Source organism: Tupaia chinensis, unplaced genomic scaffold (assembly GCF_000334495.1).
Source record: "Tupaia chinensis unplaced genomic scaffold, TupChi_1.0 Scaffold000005_2, whole genome shotgun sequence".
Lineage (NCBI taxonomy): Eukaryota > Metazoa > Chordata > Mammalia > Scandentia > Tupaiidae > Tupaia > Tupaia belangeri.
In genome coordinates, this window is record NW_006159434.1 from 1,793,180 (window position 1) to 1,803,005 (window position 9,826).

Genomic DNA, 9,826 nt, shown 5'->3' on the forward strand with positions numbered 1-9,826 from the left:
AAAAAAAAGAAAGAAAGAAATCACTCCCTGGGGGGATGCCATGCTGCAATCTCTTCTCCTCCATTCTCCTTTCAGGATCTTGGGCATGCACACGCACACGCCTGGTGTGAGTTTCAAGTTGTCAGGTTTGGTACTCAAATCACAATCAACTACGTGGGAGTCCGGTGACATAATCATTGTGTTACCTGCTGGTTCCAGGAGAGACAGCTATTAACAACTAGTAAGTGTTAAGCATTGTGCTAGGCATTTTTCATATGTTTTTCTAATAACCCAAACAATAAAAGCCATAGGCATTATGATCTTTTTATAGATAAAGAAACTTATTCAGAGACATTAAGTGACATGCTTAGAACAACTCAACTAGGAAGAGGGGATTTGATCCAATATTGTTGGTCAAGTAATCCTTAAATGTACTTTTTAAAAGTTTGACAAAAAAGAATTGCAACTTAGGCATGGCATTCTTGGACATTTTAAGCTTGTATACTGTAAAAACACTTCTTATTTTCTTTTCACAGCATGATGCTTTTCTCTCACCATGCTGATACTACTGCCGTTTTTTATTTCATTTTTAATCACACTATCAGCTTTAAGTTCTCTACGCACTTAGCAGTTCTCTGAATTATTACCAGAACTTCACAAATATAATATACTTTGATCTTTCTGAAAGAGGAAGATAAGAAATATTTTCTTTAAGCTCACAGATGGAATATGAGAAGAATATGACCTCACCTAACAAGGGATGGAAGTTTGTATTGCATATTTTGCACATTCTGAATTTAAAAGCTTTCTAAAAAATGATGGAAAGTAAGTTCACAGGGAACAATCAATTTTAAGATCTTGTTTGAGAAGAGATGTAAATATAAATAAAAGGGAGTAGGACATATGGTGAAGACTCAGTAAACAGTTGAGAATCGACAGTAAAATTGAACCAAGGAAATATTAGACTATGAGAAGAACTCAAAGTCCTTTTCTTGCATCTTTGGAGTGTCTATAAATTTATTTCACCTGGTATATATTACCAGAACTTCCCAAATATAATATACTTTGATCTTTCTGAAAGAGGAAGATAAGAAATATTTTCTTTAAGCTCACAGATGGAATATGAGAAGAATATGACCTCACCTAACAAGGGATGGAAGTTTGTATTGCATATTTTGCACATTCTGAATTTAAAAGCTTTCTAAAAAATGATGGAAAGTAAGTTCACAGGGAACAATCAATTTTAAGATCTTGTTTGAGAAGAGATGTAAATATAAATAAAAGGGAGTAGGACATATGGTGAAGACTCAGTAAACAGTTGAGAATCGACAGTAAAATTGAACCAAGGAAATATTAGACTATGAGAAGAACTCTAAAAGTCCTTTTCTTGCATCTTTGGAGTGTCTATAAATTTATTTCACCTGGTATATGGCTCTACATAATTACCAGGAGAGGACCCTTGGGACACTAGGACTTTTGTCACCTTTTGCTAATCTACTGCATCATGAAGTGGGCAGAGGTATCGGGTGCCAATGCCCTTTAAATAAATTAATTAAGAGATAGGTATGAGTCTGTGCATGGAGAAAGGAAAGGGCAAATTACAATGTGCTTAAAACATCTTTGTCAGTGAGAAATGTTTCAGCAACTAATACTGGACTAGAGAAATACGGTTATAATTTATTTTCTCAGAATCTGATTATCCTGGAGAGTGCGTAGATATGGGGCAGTGTGTATAAATTACTGCTGTGACTAAAGTATTTAGTTGGAGAAGGTAATGAGGGATGAAAGAAGAAAGAAGAGAAAAAGAAAAAAAAAAAGATGAGATACATTTGATGTTATTACAAGGTGAAGTGGCCTATGTAAAAGCCAACCAGGTCAAAAATAAAACATCAGTAACCCCACACAATATGCCTGCATTTCTGCACTCCCATCGCTACCCTTGCCATCCTCACTAAAGATAGAACTACTGTGTTCGTTTGCGTAGTAATCACTTTCCACTTTTTCTTTAGGGCTTTACAATCTACGTGTGCATTTCTAGTTTGGTTTTTGCTTTGCCTGTTGCGTGAGCTTTATATAAATGGATTCCACTATACAGAATTTGTGACTAAACTATTTTGCTTAAAATCATGTTGTTAAGATTTAAACATGCTAATATATTAACTCTTATTCAATTATTAATATTTCAATTATTTTATAAATTTCCATTGTAGAAATGTACTACAACTTGTTTATCCCCTTCCATTGGTGATGGGCGTTAAGGTCATTTCCACTTTGAGGATATTAACGACAATGATGTTTTGAACATTTTATGCATGCCTTTTGGTACACTTATTTCACTTGGGTTTTTACAGTGATGTGTTACTTAGTGAGAGGGATATGTTCTAAGAAATACATTGTTAGGTGAATTCATCATGTGCTAACACCATAGAGCGTACTTAAACCAACATAGATGATATAGCCTGCAAATGCACCATGGGAGCATAGCAGTAATGCATCACTCTGTGACACTGAGGCCTCATGGGAGGGTCCCAGATTCATATCCTGAGGTATTCCTAGATATACTAAGCATGTGTCCACATGCCCATGATTCTGACTGGCGGAAGCTGGGAGTAGATGGTAGCATGAAGACCCTGTTGAGAGTGTCTATTTCTCTCTCTTTCTCTTGTTCTAATAGAACAAATAAATGAACAAGTAAACATTAAAAAAGAAAAAACAAATGATCCACCTGTATAGGGCATTTACACTATGACTGGAGCTTACAAGACTGGAAGTTGCTTGGGTGAGTTGATGAGTCAGTGGTAAGTGAATGGGAAGGCCAAAGCATTACTGTAACACTACTGGAAATTTCTCAACCACTGTTGAGTATTTAGGCTACACTACAGGTATAGAAAAATGTCTTTCTCCAATAATACATTAACCTTAGCTTACTGTAACTTTTTTACTTTGTAAATATAAAAAAATTGTTGACATTTTTGTAATAACAAAACACGGACACATTATATGCATATGCAAAAATAATTTTTAAATCCTTATTTTATAAGATTTTTCCATTTTTTATATATTTTAGTTTCTTAGTTTTTAAACTAGCTTTTCCTCAAAAATGAAAACATAAACACACACATTAGCTTAGTCCTACACAGGGTCAGTACCATCAATATCCCTGTCTTCTATTTCCACATCTTGTCCCATTGAAAAGGATGTGAAGAACAAAACATGAGATTAAAGCACGCACAAGAGAAAATGATGTAATTAAGGCCTCGGCAAACACAAGATGTATTAGATTGTTGCTAGTTAACAGGGCAAGTAGGGCTACATTCTAAAATAACAATTAAAAGTATAGCATAGTAAATAATAAACCAGTAGCATAGTCTTTTACTATCTTTAGCAACTGTTGTATACTGTACATAATTGTATGTGCCATATTTTTATACAACTGGCAGCACAGTAAGCGTGCTTATATCAGCAGTAACATCAATACATGAGTAAAGTATTGAGCTATAGCATTAGGAAGACTATAACACCCCTAAGTGATAGAATTTTTCAGCTGCATTATAATCTTATGGAACAACCATCACAGATGCATTTTGTCATTGACTAAACCATCATTTTTTTTAATAGATGTAAAATATTTTATTTGTAAATGGTGGTCTTCTAAATCTGTGTCCACAAATTCCAAAACCCATAACACTATCTACTTCAAAAAATTCAATTTTTGCCAACATTAGATACTATTATACAGAAGAGAAAACAACAGAAATTCAGTAGGACAAATATCAGCAGGATGTCAGAATAGTGTACAAGAGAAGAAAATATTCAAGAAACAAATTGTATACAGCTATGTACCAAGAGAAAAAAAAATATATATTTATTCTGTAAGATAAAAATACCTCATACCATATACATTACAAAACTGAAGCATCATTATGCAGGATCTGACTCTTTCCAGTTGAAGTAGAATTGCTAGAACATAAGGAACATGAAATTTCACATGCATAAGATAAAATGAGATAATTTTCAAAAAAAATGTTATCTATTTACTATCTCATATCTTCCCCAAAACTTAACCATATTTTAGTCATTATGATGTGTATATTTTTGTATCTCATTGTGGTTTAAATGAACCTTTTCCCTGATTATTTACAGCATGAAGCATATTTTGATTGACTACTTGGATAATGTGATAATTAATCTTATGTGTCAACCAGCCAGGCCATGGCATCCAGATGTTTAGTTAAATATTTTTCTAGATGTTTCTTTGAAGGTATTTTTTAGAGCCAAAATTCAGATTCAAATCAATAGACTTGGAGTAAAACAGATTATTGTTGGTAATGTAGATGGGCTTCATTCATTCAAAGACCTTACGAGAAAAATATTAAACTCCTCCAGAAGAAGAGGAAATTATACCAGCAAACTTCCTTTGGGCTTGAACTGTAGTATCAACTCTTACCTCCTGTCTACAGCCTGGTGACCTCTGCAGATTTTGGACTTGCTAGACTTCAAAATAGTATGAGCCGAGTCCTTAAAAAAAAATCTCTCTCTCGTGTGTGTGTGTGTAGTATCTATCTATAATACCTATATTATCTTCAAAAAGTTCATGGGAACTGTATATTATGAACAAGCTATACATGGACTTTGAAATTTTTTTAAAGCCAAATAAACAGTTTGCACTTCAGTTCATTTTTTCACATGGAATTTTTTTTTGGGGGGGAGGTTTATGCTTTAGGGCACATACATTTGCTGGGACGAAAGAGAGAGAGAGACAGTGAGAAGAAAAGTGAGAAATCACCCCTCAGGGGGCATGGCCACGCCCCAATGACTTCTCTTTCATTCTCCTCCTGGGAAGTTGGACACGCATGCACATGCACTTGGCATGAATTTAAAGCTACCAGATCTGGGATTCGAACCACAGTCAGCCACGTAGGAGTCCAGCAACATAACTGCTATGCCATCTTCCAGTCACCCATTGGGTTTTTTAAAGTGTGTGCATCTGTGCACAAAAATATATATATATTATTGATACTTTTTCTCTGTATAAGTTTCAAGTAATACAGATTGCTTCTTTTGAAAATATCTGTTCTAAGTACTTATCATTTTTATTATTAGGTTATTTGTCTTATTTTTAATTGAACTGTAAGCGTTCATAAAGCATTTTTTTCAAGAGAGATTTTTGCTCTAGAGTACATGTGTTTGCCGGAGAGACTCAGAGAGAAGCAGAGAGACAGAAAGCAAGAAACCACCCCCACCCTCCCCTGGGGAGGATGGCCACACTACAATCCCTTCTCCATTCTCCTCTCCGGATCTTGGGCATGCACACACACACGTGTGTCTGGCACAAGTTTGAAGTCGCCGGACTGGGACTCAAACTGCGGTTGATTACGTGTAAATTCAGCGATATAACCATTTTGCCATCTGCTGGTCCCTCATAAAGTATTTTTTCAATTATTGTTGTTGTACATATCGTCTCTCACTGTTTGACATCATTTTCATTCATTTTATGATATCTTCTACTGGGTTTGTTCTTAATTTTAATGTGAGAAACTACATCAATCTTTTCCTTGATGATTATTTAACATTATATACTGTTTAAGAAATCTTACCTACATGGGACCAGCAGATGACATAATGGCTATGTCACTGGACTCCCACATAGTTGACAGCAGTTTGAGTCCCAGACCCGGTGGCTTAAACTCACGCTGGGCGTGTGTGCATGTGTGCCCAAGATCCCAAGTGGAGAATGGAGGAGAAGGGATTGCAGCGTGGCCATCGCACCTGAGAGGTGATTTCTCACTTTCTGTCTCTCTGTCTTTCTGGTGAGCGCACATACCCTGTAGCAAAAATCTCTCCAAAAAAAAAAAAAGAAAAGAAAAGAAAGAAATCTTACCTACACTTAAACTATTAAACTAGTTAAATATTGTGTGCATTGTTTCCTAAAATCTTTATTTTTTTATTTTCATGGTTATATCTACAATTGATCTTAAATTTATTTTAGTATGTGTTTTGATATAAAGGCCAGTTTAATTTATTCTGTGTGGCTATCTAATTTTATACAACTGTCTTAGTCATATTTCTTGAAATGATTACCCTTCTTCTCACTTTCATGAAATATCACCTTTGTCATAAATACCAAATGTGTCACCAATTCTATTCAGATCTCTGCTGTCCTGTACCTTCTGGGCCTGGCTTTACCGCTGTGAAGCTCCCCCAGCTAGCGCACCCCTCTCCCACACAGACCCCAGTGCTAGCTAGGACAGAATCCATCCAGGCACCTCCATCTCTGCTGTCCTGTACCTTCTGGATCCAGCTTCATGGCTATGAAGCTCCCCCAGCTAGGGCCTCCGCCCCCAGACCCCAGTGCTAGCCAGGACAGTATCCGTCTAGGCACCTCCATCTCTGCTGTCCTGTATCTTCTGGATTCAACTTTATGGCTTGCTACTTTCTCTCTCTCTCTCACTCAGGACAGAATCCATCCAAGGCACATCCATCTCTGCTGTCCTATACTTACACACCATGTAGTTTTCATTTTTTAGCCCAATTTTATTTTCTGTGATGTGTTTATTCTCCTCCTTTCATTCTAGTTCTTTTCTTCTTTTTCTTCCTATTTCTTCACTTTTTCTTCCTATCTCTGCTTTCTTTTTCTCCCTATTTCTTCACATTTATTTCCCATTGTTGCTTTCTAATCTATTTTACCTTGCTTTCCTATTTAATTGCTCAGCCCTTACTCACTGCCTAGAGAAGACTGGGTGCATAATAATTAAATAGCTGAATGTTGTGAATTTTAGAGAATTATTTGGCCCTCATTGTACTGTTTGTAAAAAGAGGGAAACTCCCCTTCAAAAATCTGATTTCAACACTCCTTTGACTCCCACACTGGAGGACACAGTAAAAGGGAGAAAACAGCAATGAATTACTTCACAGTAAGGGAAACACACCACCTCACACTTAAATAATCCTTCTCCAACAAATCAGTCAAAAGTGAATACATTATCAATGACTAAAAATCAGAAAAAAGCCTCAAGGATGAGACAATCAAGTAATACATCTCCCGCATGGGAACACTGTAACTCGTCTTCAAGTAGGGAAAAATTGGAGGATATTACTGAAATGTCAGAAAAAGAATTTAGAACATTTATGGTAAGAAAACTCTATGAGATGCAAGATAAGACATTGAGCTCCAATAGATGAGGAAGTCCTTCCACAATCTGAAAGAAAAATTGGACACCATAAAAAAGAATCAAACAGAACCGTTAGATATGAAGGCTATAAAAGAGGAAATAAAAATCTCTCTTGAAAGTATTAAAAGCAGATTAGACCATGCAGAAGATCAAATCTCAGAAGTAGAAGACAAAATCAATGACCTAGAAAAAATTATAAAAAATGCTGAGGGGACTAGCAATTGTCATAATGGCTATGTTGCTGGACTCCCATGTAGTTGATTGTGGTTTGAGTCCTGGACTCAGTGGCTTAAACTCATACCAGGCACATGTGCGTGCATGTCCAAGTTCCTGAGAGGAGAATGGAGGAGAAGGGATTGTGGCATGGCCATCCCCCCTGGGAGGGGGATGATTTCAAGCTTTCTGTCTCTCTGTCTCTCTCTATCTTTCTGGCTAGCGCATGTGCCCTATAGCAAAACCTCTCCAAAAATAATACTGAGAAAATAGCCAAGAAAACTGAGGATACTTTACAATAAACACTAGATACCATGAAATGCCCACACATTTGAATAATTGGTATCTCAGAAGGTGAAGAAATTAATAAGTGTTGGCATCCACCTCCAGGCTTGGTTCTATCTATGGAGGAAATGGAAAGAATGACACAAAGAGATAGAGTAGAAATGGACACAGGCAGTCTGAGCCTAGGTAGTCCAAGCAACTTGTGCCGCCCTGACAACTAGGCGTCTTTATTTATAAAACAGGGAGACATTACACATGTGTATTTTATGACACTTCATAGATTCATTGCTAGGTTACGGATAATAAGCAGGTAACAAATCTATAAGGGCTTTGTCATACTGGGCCAGGTGTATCCCTTGATGATAATCCTATCAAGAGAAAGCCTGATTATCTTCTTTTCTAAAGCAGAGAAGTCTTGCTGTAGGGGTACGAATAAGGCTAAAGAACTTGTCCATAAGGAGTGCACCAACACACCCAGAGAAGGCTAAAGAACCTTTCAGATGCAGAACAGGGATTAGACTTTGCTAATTGGGGTCAAGATGTCTCTTGAAGTCCATCAGATGTGTCTGTTGGAACGCCCCTAGCAATTTCCACCCTTCACTCTGTCTGCAGTGAGGGTCAAGGAAAGGACAAGTTACAAGGTTCTACCGAAGCCCAAAAGGAAAGGTGGTGTTTTCTCAGAGTATGTCCCCATACCTCAGGTTCTCTCTCTAAACGTGTCACCACAAATAAGAGCATTGATAATCTATTCCACGAAATGCTGGAAGAAAAATTTTCAAATCTAGAGAGGCACTCAAACATCCAGACCCAAGAAATATGGAGAATCCCAAGTAGAATCAGTCCAAGAAGATCCTCTCCACGGCACATGTAGCTAGATTGACCAAAACCACACACAACGACAAGATACTAAGACTAGCAAGAGAGAAACGTCAAATCACTTACAAAGGCTAATCCATCAGGCTAACACAGGACCTCTCATCAGATAAAATGCAAGCAAGGAAAGATTGAGGAAATATATTCAAAGTGTTGAATGAAAAATAATATCAACCAAGAATACCATACCTGGCAAGATTATCCTTCATATGGGAAAAGAAGTTTAAAAATGTTCTCAGATAAACAAAATCTAAAATAATTTACCAACTCCAGACCAGTTCTTCAAGAAATTCTGAAAGTAGTTCTATACCAAGAAAACTAAAGACAAACAGCAATAAGAAGGAAAACAACCAAATATATGGCCAACTTAGTGGTAGAGACAAGTCTGGAAATATGGATAACAATGTTGAATGTTAATGGATTAAATTCTCTAATCAAGAAACGCAGATTGGATGAATGGATTAAAAATCAGAAACCCTCCATCTGCTGCCTACAAGAAACTCATCTCATGGATAAAGACATACAAGACTAAAAGCAAAGGGCTGGAAAAAGTTATTCCATGCAAATAAAAACTAGAAAAGAGTGGGAGTCGCTATACGGATTTCATACAAAATAGGCTTTAAGATAAAAACCATAAGAAGAGACAAAGAAGAGCATTATATAACAGTAAAAGGGTTAATTCACCAAGAAGATATAATGCTTATAATTATCTATGCACCGAACTCAGGAGCACCAGGATATATAAAGGAAAGACTGCTAATCTAAAAGGAAACATAGACTAGAACACAATAATCTTTGGAAATTTCCACACCTCATTATCTCCTTTAGATAGGTCAATGAGACAAAAAACAAGCAAAGAGATTTGTGGCCTAAATGATACCATAAATCAGATGGACTTGATAGACATCTATAGAACTTTCCACCCCAAAACCAAAAATTATACATTTTTTTCATCCCCACATGGTACTTTCTCGAAGATTGACCACATGATAGGGCACAAAGCCAGCCTTTACATATTAAAAGGCATAAAAAATATATCCAGTATCTTCTCCAACTATGATGAAGTTAAACTTGATATTAATCTCAGGAAAAACCCTTGAAAATACACAAATACATGAAAACTAAATAATCTATTTCTAAATGACTTCACAACTACTGAAGAGATTAAGACTGAAATCAAAAGATTCATGGAGGGACCAGCAGTTAGCGTAATGGCTATGTCACTGGACTCCCATGTAGTCGACCGCGGTTTGCATCCTGGACCCGGTGGCTTAAAACTCAAGCCGGGCATGTGTGCGTGCGTG